Here is a 13,862-nt window from a genome sequence, read left to right as displayed (position 1 = left end):
GGCTTCGGCCTAAGCCTTTTAAGACCACTGATTAAACAAGGTAATGTTCAGATAACTCATAGAAGGTGACATTCATTCCTTCACCATCTGAAGGGGATAAACATCAGGCATAAAATCCTGGCCTCGCTGGGGTCAGTGGCAAAACTGAAGTCAGTGAGGTCAAGGATTTCACCCCACTTTTGAAATATCTTCTGGAAACACACATTCAAGTCACAGGAGAGGAGTCTCAACCCATCACCCTTCTGATATAAATCAACTGAGTATCATGAAGTTTACTTTTAGGCCTTGTATTTACTGCTAAGACCAGGTATGGTTGTTTTGCCTCAAGGTAACTAGCATGCATGAGCTATCCTGAGGTAAAAATCACAGTGAAGGCAAGGCATTTTACTTTTATTGAAATCTAAATGACATGAGGCAAGATCAACCACAAGCAGGCAGGGGTATATCGTTTTGACCTCACCTAGTTTACCTCAGGATAAAATTTAACTGCCTTCTCTTTACTGTTTTTTCACCTCAGGATAGCTTGTGTGCAATTGCTACCCAGAGGTAAAATGAACAGACCTCTTTTTAGCAGTGAAGTCAAGAGAAGAGGTTTTAGAACAAACTGATGAACTAAACAGTACTAAGTCACCAGGACCAGATGGGATTCACCCAAGAATTCTGAAGGAACTCAAACATAAAATTGCAGAACTACTAACTGTGGTATGTGACCTGTCATGGAGAATCAGGCTCTGTACCTCTGATGACTGGAAGGTAGCTAATGCAATGCCAATTTTTAAAAAGGGCTTGTAGCCTTTTATTTTATTTAAAGTGAATTTTGCAATGTGGTATGACACCATCGTGGGTTCAGCTCTTCAGTGGCTACAGTTTCAAGCTTAGCAGAGTGGAAGTCAGCTCTGCTACTTGTGTCAGATTTAGAGTCTCTAGGAGCACATAAAGACGAAGAGTAGTGTCTGTACATACATTCACAAGTACAAGGTCTAGTCTGTTTTACAAGTTTTAGTCAATTATAGTTAAGGTTATGATTACCTAAGCATATTGAAATTCTATAAAGACCTATACACAAGTTACAAATGTAGTTATACTCACATCCTCCTAGATAGTGTTAGAGTCTGATGGGTCTCTCATGGATTGATTATCAGCAGAGGGATGGCTCCTGATGGAGTTTCCCATAGGGAGCTCAATTTTCCTAATCTGGGTATCCTCTTTTTATAATGTGATTCTAACTATCTCATTAACACATCATGCACCCTGCGGTTAGGGCATGTGTTAGAAAAATGTGTCTACCAGATATCTTGTAAGCAAAAAATTACTCTTACTGTTAATTTTTCACAATGTCACCCATTAATACATCTTTTCCCGTAATCTTGTGGCATAGGATCATTCTCCGGTCACTTACTTATATTGGATGAAAACTGATTTGGGGAATGCAAATTATGAAAATATCAAACACAGACTGGTTATTGGGTTAACACAGAGGTTCTCAAACTGTGGGTTGGGACCCCAAAGTGGGTTGGAACCCCAAACTGTTTCAATGGGGTTGCCAGGGCTGGCATTAGACTTGCTGGAGCCCGGGACGGAAGCCGAACCCTGAGCTTTGGCTTCCATTAAGCTTCAGCTTCCATTTAGCTTTGCCCCCCAACCACCCAAGCTGGTAGGACCTTGGACTTTGGCCCCTCCACCTGGGGCAGCAGGGCTCGGGCGGGCTCAGGCTTTGGTCCCCCGTTTCGGGGGTCATGTAATATTTTTTGTTGTCAGAAGGGGGTCATGGTGCAATGAAGTTTGAGAACCCTGGAATATCTGTCACAGTTGCTAAACCTGAAGAGAGATTTAACCCCGGCCACAAGGAGCCAGACAGAGCTTGAACAATGGGGTTCACTACAGCTTTGCTGGGCTCTGTGCTAACCAGAATGGTGTATGCTTTCACCTTCATTTCTCTAGGCTAACCTAAGGACTTCCTGTGCTGTGTTCCAGCTGAGCTGACTAATAAACCTTACTGTTTTGACAATGCTGTTTGATTGTCACTGCAAATGCTTGGTGAGGTGCATCAATCCCTGTAGGGTGATCGAGTGACTACCAGGAGCCTATCTCAGTTGGACTCTCTGAACAGAGCTAATGGTGTGATGGAGGAGGAGTGCTGGAGCCCCAGACGTTCAGTCTAAGGGGGTGGTTAGGCTGTGGGACCTACCCTGTGCATGAAGAGTGAGACCCCTTAGAGGTCTGGCATACTTTAGGGGTTCCTCTTAGAGACTGTTCCAAAGCTGGGGGTGTAGCACTGATCCTGTGGATCCATGGGCACGATGGACCCTGGTCTGACTCAGTATGGAAGCGCTTATGTTCTTATGATTTAGATGCGACCTTCCACTCTCAGGTTCTATAAGGCTATCAAAGATCATGACATTTTTTTACAAGTGTGGAGTCCACTGCTCTTAGTTCAGGTTTCTCTTCTCCCAGCCATTGTGTCCATTGCTGTATACCAATTGGTTGTACTTATACTCCTCTTGGTACTCTCATTTGTTCAGTGCTTTGAGGTAAAAAGTTCTATGTAGATCTAAGATATTATTACCAAAGATAAAAGGATCTTTAGTGAATGAGCATTACAGAAGGTTCCCAATCCTAGACCTGAGCAAATATGTTGCAAAAATAATTTATCTGGTTAATTTAGCTCCTGGAATATCCATCATCTTATCTCAATTTCCTTAAATGTTTTAGTTATTTGAATTTATTCAACTAATTCCCCTCCTCCCCAATTTTTTTTTAATCTGTGGTTTCATTACAAACAGATTGCGTGGAGTATTTAGTTGATATTCAAAATTCAAGTTGGCTTTGGTTGTAATTGGTCAGATAAACTTACACTATGTTGTTTATCTTCCATGATTGGAAGAGCAAACATTCATGCTTGTGGATTTAAAATTTAACTTTCATGATTACTTGCAAATGTGAATTTGAAGCTTGATCTGTCAAAAGCTTGGAGAACATAAAATGCACACACACAAAGCAAATTCATTGAAAATTCCAGGAAGTATTTGTCAAATTTTTCTCCACACCACCCTCTCAGCTACTTTTGCTCATTTCCTGGAGGAGCAAAACATTGCGGGCCATCTTGGAACGAATGAAGAAGGGGGAAGTTTAAACATGAGTAGCATAACTACATACAATGTCATTAGGCCTCAGGGAAATATAAGGCAAAACCTTTAACCCAAACTTTAAATTAGAACAAACAAGTGACAATAAAGACAGATCCTCTGAGGCACTGAACAGAATTGCTCTTAACTTCCATTGATGTCCACAGGATTTGAGAGCACTCACTTGTCTACACTAAAGGGAAAAGTCTATCTAAGCTACGCAATTTGAGTTATGTGAATAGCGTAACTCAAATCGACGTAGCTTAGATCTACTTACCGCAAGGTCCACACTATGCAATGTCGACAGACGGTGCTCTCCCATTGACTCCCCTTACTTTTCTTGATCTGATGGAGACCCGCTAAATCGACGGCTGATGCATCGATCTCTGCATCGTCGATCTTACAGTATGTGTAGACAAGCCCTAAAATAAGTTGCAGGATCAGGGTCTACAGAAACACTTTCTGTTGTACAACTCAGAGTTGCTCCACTAGGAAAGGATTTTCCTATGCATTTGATTGACCTATTGCAAATAGCTCTCTGAACCAGATCCTGGTAAAACTGGCATCATAAAAAAGACCAGCCAGAGTTACATTGCATCATCATGTCTATTCAACCTTTTAGTAAAAATACTAATACTCTTGGCTCAGGTTGGTTAGGGAGCAGCAGTAATATCAGTAGGAAAACAGATGTTCTGTTATGGCAATGTCATTATCCTTATCAGCAAGCATGAGGGACAGCTTCAGGGACCAGAACTAACGTGTAACCTTAACTATGTGGCAACAATGACAGCACTTAGGAAGCTGCTCCCCTGAAAGGAACAAAAGAATGAAAACCTGAAATGGGGTTGAGGAAGGGACAGATTCTGCTTCGTTGGCTCTATGCTGTGTGAAGACAGGGACATAAATATAGCAGCTGGACTATGGCACAATAAGCATTATTTGGCAAGAGAAAGAAGCCACTGACCACAATGGCTAATACAGGCATTCAGTTGGGTCCCACGCCTGCAATCATTTACACGTGGGCTTAATTTGGCTACCGTGATCCTTCCACTTACGTCAATGGAACTATTCACAGAAACAAAAGTAAACACATGCTTAAGAGTTTGCGGGATTAGGGCCTAGATCCATATTTATGTAAATCTGTGAAAATTAGACTATCATTGTAATAGATGATAATTTAACCACAATATTACCTCCAATTGCTTAGAAAAGCAAGCAAAAATATATAGGGCTAGTTTTTCAGGGATATTTAGGCACCTAAAGATGCAGATCGGTGCCTAACTCCCATTGATCTCAACGGGAGTAAGCACCTAGGTATGTCTGAAAATTCCACTGGGTGCCTATCTGCCTCTTTAGTGTCTAAATAGCTTTGATAATGTGGGCCCGTAGAGTTATTCGGAAAGTGGTAAATATTTTCCACGGAAAAATGAAAGGGGAAAATGTAGTTTTTCCAGAGACATTTTCCAGGGTGTTGTGGGGATTTATTTGTTTTTTGGACTGTGCCTTTTTGTTTTTACTAAAGCCAAAAACAGTCAAAAGCTTTTCAGTAAAACATTTTTGGTTTTCGAGAAACAATGGAGATGGTTTTCGTTCTCTCAGAACAGAGTTTCAAACAAAGATGTCCCACAAGATTTTTCATTTAAAATTAGGGTTTTTTTGTGTGGGGTGGGGGGAAATAGGAAAAAAGTTATCAGCTCTAGAAAGAATCAGACAAACCAACATTAATTACAACAAAGCACAATGAGTAAATTGCTGACTCTGATCCCTGGAGCATTTGCTAGTGGCCTGGAGAGAATTGTCTGCTTACTCTTCAACGTTTCCACCTGCTAAATTGACTAATCAGAAGCTAAAAATACACAAATAATTCACTAATAGCAATTTCCCTAGTAAACAATGAGCATGTTACTAAAGGGATGTTATGTAATCATGGTTGGGAGGGAAGGTTGTCTGCAGTGCTTCAAGTCAGGTGAAAAAAAAAATTTTTTTTTTAAGAGGGTATCATATTTTGGAGCAACTGCTTTGGTAAGACCCTGCACCTCTCAACAATCCAGTTCAATTTTGTTATTATTTTAACATAGGCCTGTGATCCCGCAGTGACTCCCCCTGCATACACACACTTATTTTAATCGCTGGTTGTCTGTGCAATCAGGCGTAAGAAGTGTTCCACAGGACAACCTCTGTTAGGATGTGATCCCATTTTGGGCTAGGGCTAAACTAGAGAGTTTACAATGGTGGAGCTGCAGCAATGCCACATAGCTAGTCCAGCGATAAGCAACTCAGCACAGAATGGCATAGAGCTGGTGTATGCCACCCTCCTCTCTGAGAGGAAATAGGGCATAGTTGGCAGTGCTCTCTGGCTGCCATCCAGTTCCGCAGCAGCTAGTCCTGGGGATGAAGGAAACTCAGGGCAACCGGAAAGGTGTTGGAAATGTGTGTGTACTGAAGATCAAACACTGCCAATGATTCACCTTTTCCCTTCAACCCTAAAAGAGTCCCCTGTCGACTCAAAAAGCAACCCACCCTCACAAGTTGTCATTAGCATTTGATTGACAAGGAGAAGGCTCCTCTAGGGGGCCTGACAAGGGGAGGGGTCAGTAATTCCAGACTCCTCATCAACCCACACCAGAGGGAGGTCCTTAAAAGAGACCCAGCCCATAAAGTTGGCACCTGCTCAGCGTGTACAGGAGGATCAGAGTGGCATGTACCATGTACTTATTGCCTTGCGGAGGTGGAGTAGAGATGGTCTCATAGCCTGAGCCTTAATCCAGATTGTTTGCAGTCGATTAGAGCATAAGTAAGAAGCTGGAGAAGCAGTGATTGGGGGCAAAACATTGATCTATTTGACTTCCAGACTTGATTGGCATAGCACTTCCGTCACCTTGCCGACTGGCTTCCTTCGCATCATCTGGAAGACTTATTACATTCTGTCTAGACACTCGTCTCTAGAATTATTAAAGACCAGCTTGTGGCTAAATCTAAAGGACTCACTTCCAGCCTGATCTTTCTTGATTTTTCAGATGCTGTTGTCACTCTGGATCACTCTCCCCTCCTTGATTTCCTTGGCATAGATGGATGGCTCTTCTGACTCTGCATCCAAATGTTGAGTGTCACCCAGGGCTATGTTCTTGATCCCTAGGCCAGAGAGTCAGTTCTGATTACAGACCTCTATAAAGAGTTACTCCAAAGTTGTACCTTACCTGGTATATGAAGGTTTCCTTGGGAAGGAGATTCTGATCTCTGCTAATGCAGTAGCATAGCTAGGAGAGATTTCTCTAGGAGCAGGGAGGCAGTCTCTTCTGCCTTAATGTAGGATTGCTAAGAAGTGAAACTGGAGGAAAAGTCCATCCCTGTAAGGAGTGGGACTCTAGAAGGATCAGGGCACTCGGCAAAGGGGAAGTGTCAAGGTCATATAGGGCGAATACAGCTGGTCTGGGATTTTTTGACTCACCTTTTTTTTGTCAAAAAAAAAATGCTGATTTCTCAAAACCAACACTTTTTGTGGGAAAGAATCTGCTTCTGCAAATTTCTCCCCAAAATAAAATTGGGGAAAAAAACGCTGAAATTGTCAAAACGTCTCATTTCAACATTTTTGAAATGAAAAATTCTAGTTCAGAACTACATTTGAAATTTACACCAAAAAGGGTTAAGAAAGAAAGATCAAAATTGAAGGGAAACATTTGGAAATTATTGAAACAAAAATGTTTTGATTGACCCAAACAGATGGGTTTTTTTTTTTCAGTTTGCAGAAATTTGACATTTACATTTTGTCCTGATTCAGGATGGGAAAAAATTTCAAAGTCTCAAAAATTTTCACAGGATGGGAAAACTATTCCCTGCCCAGCTCTAGGGGTGAGTTTCAGTGAAGAATACACATTGTCTGGGCCATGAGGAAAGGTATTTGTGTAAGCAGAGCACAGCTCCATTCACAATTATATTCTCATATGTCATTTTTCCTCCTATACTTTTTGTTTGCCATCTTGCAATCATCTTGCACCTGGAGAATGGACTCCCAGATCAATCATCTTGCACCTGGAGAATGGACTCCCAAAAGATCTTCATCACCAGAGTCCCCTATTCTTCTCTCCTATAGAAATACCTGTCCTCTTCATCATGCTATCTCATTTGTAGAGCTCTACCAAACTCACAGTCCATTTTGGTCAATTTCACAGTCATAGGATTTAAAAAATCATAAATTTAATGTTTTCAGCTATTTAAATCTGACACGGTTTTGTAATTGTAGGGATTCTGACACAAAAAGAAGTTGTGTGTGTTTGTGTGTGTGTGTGTGTGTGCGGGGAAGGGGGAGTTGCAAGGTTATTGTAGGGGGGATTGTGATAGTGCTTCTGTACTGGTGCTGGCTGCAGCTCTGCCTTCAGAGCTGGGCAGCTGGAGACCGGTGGCTGCTAGCTGGGAGCCCAGCTCTGAAGGCAGAGCCGCCCCATCAGCGGTGCAGAAGTAAGGGTGCCCTGGTATGGTATTGCCACCCTTACTTCAGCACTGGTTCCTCATTCAGCAGCCGCCGCTCTCCAGACGCCCAGCTCTGAAGGCAGCAGTGCAGAAGTAAGGGTGGCATGGTATGGTATCAAGTATCAGCCGTGCTAGTCTGTATACACAAAAATAATGAGGAGTCCGGTGGCACCTTAAAGACTAACAAATGTATTTGGGAATAAGCTTTCGTGGGTAAAAAACCCATTTCTTCAGATGCATGGTGTGAAAATTACAGATGCAGGTAATAATATACTGAAACATGAAGAGAAGGGAGTTACCTTACAAGTGGAGAACCAGTGCTGACAGGACCAATTCAATCAGGGTGGATGTGGTCCACTCCCAGTAATTGAAGAGGAGGTGTAAATACCAAGAGAGGGAAAGTTGCTTCTGTAGCGAGCCAGCCACTCCCAGTTCCTATTCAAGCCCAAATTAATGGTGTTAAATTTACAAACGAATTGTAACTCTGCAGTTTCTCTTTGAAATCTGTTTCTGAAGTTTTTTTGTTGAAGTATGGCTACTTTTAAATCTGTTATCGAATGTCCAAATACATTTTTTAGTCTTTAAGGTGCCACTAGACTCCTCATTGTTTTTGTGGTACGGTATTGCCACCCTTACTTCTGCGCTGCTGGTCGTGGGGCGCTGCCTTCAGAGCCAGGCGCCTGGCCAACAACCGCCTCTTGCTGGCCACCCAGCTCTGAAGCAGGGCAGAAGTAAGGGTGGCAATACTGTGTGGCCACCCCTAAAATAACTTAGCAACCCCCTGCAACTCCCTTTTGGATGAGGATCCCCAATTTGAGAAACGCTGATCTCCCCTGTGAAATCTGTACAGTATACAGTAAAACACACAAAAGACCAGATTTCACAGGGGGAGACCAGGTTTCACGGTCCGTGCTGCATTTTTCATGGCCATGAATTTGGTACGGCTCTACTCACCTGACAGCCTCTAGTAGCCTTTGCTATCTGAATAATCAGCAGGGTTCAAACATGAGACCATAAGCACCACAACAGATTCCTCTGCTGCTTAACTAAAGGGAAAACTCCCGTTAGATATTCTCAGTAGTACATTGTTATCCTCTAGTGGTCCAGCTCCGAAAGGGGAGGAAAGCTTTGTCAGTGTGTTATATATGCTAATAACGGTCTTAAATGTTCCTGTTTCATTATACCTCTGCAGTTTTCTTTCTATCTGAATCAGCACCATCTCCTCTTGGCTGAAAGCCAATTTAATACAATCCAGACAAATATTATTTTCTCCATACACCTTTCCCAGCTCTTTCCCCTTTTCTACTGCCCTCTCCCACTGTTGAGGATTCTCCCCCGTATGCCAGTGGTCACTGTTCAGAATCTTAGCAATATCTTTGGCCATTTTATTTCTCTGTCCATATTGTTAATCTGAGAAGATCATAGAAGGTAGATTGGGAATTTCTGTTCTCCCTGTTGTGTAACACAACAACAAGGAGACTTGTGAAATTAAAAAAAAATACTTTGATGGGGGGAATAGACTGGGTACTAAAGGCTCTTTAATTTAGCAAGAAAGGCATAATAAGAACCAATGGCTAGAAGTTAAAGTCAGACAAATTCAAATTGGAAATTAGGCACACATTTTTAACGACGAGGGGGATTAACCATTGGAAGAAATTACCAAGGGAAGAGGTGAATTGTATCTTACTTGTTAACCTGAAACCATGGGTGGAGACATTATGTAATCTTTGACTATTAGCTACTGTGCTTATCTTGTCTTGCTGCTAAACCTATCCAGGGGTTTGGCACTGCCTACCCCATCATTTCCCGCCGCCCATGGAAAATTCATATAATCCACTGTAATCAATTGTTTGGCAGTGTCTCTAAGCCTAATAAGCAAGCTGACACTCCACCAGCGCTGTGTGTAATAAACCCACGTGCTTGATTCTACACGGTGTCCATATTCTGTTCCTTCAATAGATATCAAAAGTATCCAGAATTCATGACAGCAAAAACTTTGGCAGGTTTATTAAACCTTGTGGCTTGTGTCTCCAAGCAGCCTCTAACTATTAGAGGTCAGGATGATACCCTGATGTGATGATCATATTATCCGACTTCTCCCAGACCAGCCCCTAAACAAAAAAGGGCATCCTTCCTCTCTTTTAGAAGGTTGTTCCCCTTGCTCCTTGTTGTAGCTGTCTCCTAATGTTTCCACAGATTTTCCTTGGACTCTGTCTTCTTCTATTTCAGTTCCAATCTGAGTATTCATCCTTTTCATATATGGCAACTTTCTATGGCTACTGGTTCAATTAATCCCAATTACCTACCTTAATGTAATCAAAATAAAGGGTGGAAGTTATATTCTTTTACATGCAAGTGCTCCAGTCCCTGAAGCTTGGACCACATTCAGTAGGGGCACACAAAGGAAGCAGTGATTTAATTATACTGTAAGGATGGAAGCACGGTTTCATGGTTAAAGCACTGGGCTGGAACTCAAGAAATCTAGCCTCAGTTTCCAGCTCTGCCAGAGGCATCTCATCTGCCTTTAACTTCCTTTCTCTGTGCCTCAGTTCCGTATCTCTGTAATAGGGATAATAGCAATACTTCCTTTCCCCCAACCTTTGAGTGCCTTGCCTATTTAGGGTGTAAATTCTTTAGAGCAGGGACAGTCTCTCTGTACATGAGCCTAGTAAAATGGGCCCACTAGGTCTTGTGCATTGTAATATAAATATAATTTCAGAAGCCATATTTGAGCACATTTAATATATTGGGACAGATTCATCCCTGAGCTAACTCCATTGATTTCAGTGAACTGTCACCCAGTCTGAAGTCAGTCCAAAGTCTCATAGGATATTTCTTCTAATGAATGATGATGAATTTTGCGATATTTCCAAAACACTTTATCTAGCTGTGGACTGTTTCTGTGACTAAAATATACATTCTAGCAATCAGTACAAAAAGAATCAAGCTCTAACCTGTTATTTGAATGTTTATTCTCTAACAAACATACATCAACAAACATACGGCATGAAATAATTCATGAAAAATGTATGTTGTTTTCCTGTGGGTTAGGGAAGTAGACCATTGAATGCTGCCTTTCTAGCAGCTTTTGTTTACAGTAATACACATTCCATTAAGGCTGTGTCAGGAGGTGGGGGTGGAGGGGTTCTGTGTGTGAGAGAATCTGTCATAACAATTCTTACGGATATATTCTACTGCTTAATATTTCAAGGACCAAACAGGCAATAACATTGCAGCATTACCCAGCTTTTGGCGATAAATATGAAAATAGACTCTAGCTCCAATCTTTCTGAACTCTAAATGTTCCCTTTACTCACCTCGAGTTTGTTTATGAGCAATACAGCAGGTCGTTCTATCAAGTCCCCCTTTCAGGGCTTTACCATTAGTACTATCATGAAAGGCTTTAAATGAGCATAGGTTGGAAAGCTGGAAAAACGACGAAGTACCATCAGTGACAGGGAACAGGTTGTACATTCCAAAGCGATTCTTTCTCCAGGCTTCTCTTTAATTTTTGAAACAGCTCCACAAATTGTCATAAAGCGTAAGTTTATTTAACAGAATCATTTTCAACTAGAGAGGATTCTATCAGATCTACAAAAAAAGCAGAACATTTAATCATCAACAGTCAGCAAATGGCAAATGGTGCTTTGGATCCTACATTAGCCCACCCCCAATTCATATTTCAAGTAGTCCAGGGACTCTGTAGATTGAGTGAAGTGAAAATTTATTACTAATAATTACCTTATTTGTTTATAGCAGCTTTCATCTCAAAGGATTGTAAAGCACTGCACAAACTGAAAAACAGAGGGTTCACATCCCCCACCACTGAAATGCTTCCACCTCTGGGGCAAAACATAGAAGCTATTTAACAATGCAACCATTGGAGAATTAGCCATTTGAGTTACAGTAGTGCATCCAGGCAACAACCAAGATAAGGACCCACACAAACACTACACACCATCCAAACACAAAGAAAGAAAGAGAGAGTCCCTGCCCAGAACAGTTTAAAATCTAACTAGACAAGACACAGGCTGAGAAATGGAAGTACTATGGGTCTGTCTACACTATATAACCCCGACAAGGTTTGAGATCCCAAGCCACATCATCCACACTGGTATTTTTAATGATCTAGTCTGTCTAGCCAGACTGGGAGGCTGCAATGTAGACATACCCTATGAGATTAAGGGTTAGATTCTGGTAGAGATTACTCAATTCGAGTGAGGTTTACTCTGGGAATAGTCCTAGTAAAATCAATAGGACCGCTTTTGGAGTGAGGTGCTATTCAGCATCAGAAAGAATATCAGAATCTGGACAGGAGTGATTTACCCCAGGTCACATAGAGAGTCTACATCCTAATCTGGAGTCAAGTCAAAAGTACACCTAGTTGGAAATTTTTCTACTTACCTTTTTTTTTGCCCCCAAATGCCAATTCATTGAAACCGAATTTGTTCGCACATAAACATTCGAGTGAAACACTCGAGTCAAAACATTTTTGGTAAACAAAAAAGTTTTGAGATTGTCAAACTGGAAAATTGTGTGTTTAAGTCTAAACAGTTTTATTTTAAAATTATAGTAACTTGGCGCACGCACGCATACAGACATGGATTAAAAAGGTCTGCAGTGAAAGAAAATGTTTAAATGGATCCAAACTGAAATAGTTTTCAGATTTTTTGTTCACCAAAAAATGGAAATAGACTTTTCATCTCAATTTGGGATGTGAAAAATCAATTCAAAAATTCCCATAGGAAAACCTTTTCCCAGCCAGCCCTAATAAGAAAATCCCGTGAATCATAGGATCATAGAATCATAGAATATCAGGGTTGGAAGGGACCTCAGGAGGTCATCTAGTCCAACCCCCTGCTCAAAGCAGGACCAATCCCCAACTAAATCAGCCCAGCCAGGGCTTTGTCAAGCCTGACCTTAAAAACTTCTAAGGAAAAAGATTCCACCACCTCCCTAGATAATGCATTCCAGTGTTTCACCACCCTCCTAGTGAAAAAGTTTTTCCTAATATCCAACTTAAACCTCCCCCACTGCAACTTGAGACCATTACTCCTTGTTCTGTCATCAGCTACCACTGAGAACAGTCTAGATCCATCCTCTTTGGAACCCCCTTTCAGGTAGTTGAAAGCACCTATCAAATCCCCCCTCATTCTTCTCTTCCGCAGACTAAACAATCCCAGTTCCATCAGCCTCTCCTCAAAAGTCATGTGTTCCAGTCCCCTAATCATTTTTGTTGCCCTCCCGCTGGACGTTTTCCAATTTTTCCACATCCTTCTTGTAGTGTGGGGCCCAAAACTGGACACAGTACTCCAGATGAGGCCTCACCAATGTCAAATAGAGGGGAACGATCACGTCCCTCGATCTGCTGGCAATGCCCCTACTTATACAGCCCAAAATGTCATTGGTCTTCTTGGCAACAAGGGCACACTGTTGACTCATATCCAGCTTCTCGTCCACTGTAACCCCTAGGTCCTTTTCTGCAGAACTGCTGCCGAGCCATTTGGTCCCTAGTCTGTAGCGGTGCAAGGGATTCTTTTGTCCTAAGTGCAGGACTCTGCACTTGCCCTTGTTGAACCTCATCAGATTTCTTTTGGCCCAATCCTCTAATTTGTCTAGGTCCCTCTGTATCCTATCCCTACCCTCCAGCGTATCTACCTCTCCTCCCAGTTTAGTGTCATCTGCAAACTTGCTGAGGGTGCAATCCACGCCATCCTCCAGATCATTTATGAAGATATTGAACAAAACTGGCCCCAGGACCGACCCTTGGGGCACTCCACTTGATACCGGCTGCCAACTAGACATGGAGCCATTGATCACTACCCGTTGAGCCCGACAATCTAGCCAACTTTCTATCCACCTTATAGTCCATTCATCCAGCCCATACTTCTTTAACTTGCTGGCAAGAATACTGTGGGAGACCGTGTCAAAAGCTTTGCTAAAGTCAAGGAACACCACGTCCACTGCTTTCCCCTCACCCACAGAGCCAGTTATCTCGTCATAAAAGGCAATTAGATTAGTCAGGCATGACTTGCCCTTAGTGAATCCATGCTGACTGTTCCTGATCACTTTCCTCTCCTCTAAGTGCTTCAGAATTGATTCCTTGAGGACCTGCTCCATGATTTTTCCAGGGACTGAGGGGAGGCTGACTGGCCTGTAGTTCCCAGGATCCTCCTTCTTCCCTTTTCTAAAGATGGGCACTACATTAGCCTATTTCCAGTCGTCCGGGACTTCCCCAGATCACCATGAGTTTTCAAAGATAATGGCCAA

This window comes from Chelonia mydas, chromosome 2, assembly GCF_015237465.2.
Source record: "Chelonia mydas isolate rCheMyd1 chromosome 2, rCheMyd1.pri.v2, whole genome shotgun sequence".
NCBI classification, from domain to species: domain Eukaryota; kingdom Metazoa; phylum Chordata; order Testudines; family Cheloniidae; genus Chelonia; species Chelonia mydas.
This window is presented reverse-complemented; position numbering follows the sequence as displayed.